Consider the following 2,180-nt stretch of genomic DNA (forward strand, 5'->3'; position numbering starts at 1 on the left):
TATATATATATATATATATGTTTATATATATAATATATATAACGTATATATCATGTAAGTGGGGACTAAAACTGAAAGGGCTCATCTCATTAGTGCCTATGCTCCGATTCTAACAGCACAAAATGAGAAGAAAGATCAGTTTTACGAGGAACTTCGGGATGTGATCAACAGTGTCCCAAAGGCAGACCAACTCTTTCTCATGGGTGATTTGAATGCAAGAGTAGGCGCTGATCACCAAGCATGGCCCAACTGCCTTGGACAGTTTGGACTGGGGAACATCAATGAGAATGACCAGAGACTCTTTGAATTCTGGACAAATAACAACCTGTGCATTGCAAACACCTTCTACAATGGCAAAGACCGGTATAAAGCTTCTTGGTGCCATCCAAGATCAGGTCATTGGCACCAGATTGACTTCATCATCGTCAGAAAGAATGATGTCAACACTGTGAAGCAAATAAGATCCTTCCACAGTGCAGACTGTAACAGAGATCATCTGTTGGTTATAGCCAAAGCAAAGATAGTCGCAAAGAAAACACCAAGAGCCGAAAAACCAAAGAAACATAAGATCAACACAAAAAACACCGAAGATCCAACGATGAGAACTAAATTTCAAGAATATGTCGAAGAATAGCTCCAAAACTTAGATAGCTCATCCCCTGACAACATGTGAACAACATGATATCAGCAATATATGATTCTGCGTCGAGGGTCTTTGGAACGGATCGACATTCCAAGGAGAACAGGATCGAAGCCAATGCATCAATACTAATGCCAACTTGAGAAAAAGTGCAAGATCTTCATAAAGCACAATAGAAAGCCAACAGAAAGTACAAAGCAACAGCTACATGCTGCAAAATCCAACCTTCAAAAACAAACTAGAAAATGTGCCAACCAGTACTGGGATAAATTATGTTCAGGAATTCAACAGGCGAGTGACATAGGTAACATCAGGAAAATGTATGAGAAGATTAGAGTTGCTATCGGACCAGCTGTGAGTAAAGTGGCACCTCTCAAGTCTGCAACAGGTGACCAGCTGACGGACAAGAAGAAACAAATGGAAAGATGGGTAGTACATTACTCTCAATTGTACACAAAGGAGCGAGATGTCGATAGACAGCTTGATGAGGCCATTCCTCAGCTCACCGAAATGACAGAACTTGATATACCACCAATGGAAAAAGAACTCTCCACTGCAATCGATGAACTTGCAAGCGGAAAAGCACCCGGAAATGAAAATATACCTGCTGAGGTGTTGAACGAGAACAAATCCTTCCAGATTTATACAAGTTACTAAAGACGTGTTGGTTGGAAGCAAAAATTCCACAGGATATGAGAGATCCCAAGATAATCACTCTCTACAAAAATAAAGGGGACAAGTGAGATTGCAATAACTCACTTCTGCGCATCATTGGAAAAGCTTTTGTGAGGATCATTCTGAAACGACTTCAGAAGCTAGCAGAAAGAGTACTACCAGAGAGCCAGTGCGGTTTTAGATCTAACCGCTCAACAATGGATATGATCTTCTCCATTCATCAACTACAAGAAAAATGCCGGGAGCAGCAATTACCCCTATATATAGCATTTGTCGATCTGACAAAGGCATTTGATACAATCAGAAGATCAGGACTGTACATGGTACTTGGAAAATGTGGCTGTCCCCCAATACTGCTGCAGCTCAGTGTTTCGTTCCATGATGACATGAATGCCACCATTCAGTTTGACAGTTTAATATCAGATAGCTTCAACATCAACAGCGGAGTAAAACAAAGTTGTGTCTCAGCACCAATCCTTTTCACCATTTACTTTGCTGTATTGCTACAGTATGCGTTTCAAGAGTTGCCGAGAGATGACTACCTTTGTTGAAGAACTGATGGGTCATTCTTTGATGTTTCTAGATTTCAGGCCAAGACCAAGTTCAATAAAGCAACAATAAGAGACTCTCTTCGCCGACAATGCAGCACTTGTTGCTCACAGTGAATTAACTCTACAAATAATGATAGACCATCTATCATTAGCATGCAAGGCCTTCGGTTTGGTCATCAATGTAAAGAAGACAGTCATCCTCACTCAGGAGGGCACAGTGAAAGGCCATATCAAGCTTGATGACAAAGAGCTTGAGACAGTGGACAGGTTCTGCTATCTAGTGTCTACCATTTCCTCTACTACTTCACTTGATG

The sequence above is a fragment of the Octopus bimaculoides genome, chromosome 4 (genome assembly GCF_001194135.2).
Source record: "Octopus bimaculoides isolate UCB-OBI-ISO-001 chromosome 4, ASM119413v2, whole genome shotgun sequence".
In the NCBI taxonomy this organism is placed as follows: domain Eukaryota; kingdom Metazoa; phylum Mollusca; class Cephalopoda; order Octopoda; family Octopodidae; genus Octopus; species Octopus bimaculoides.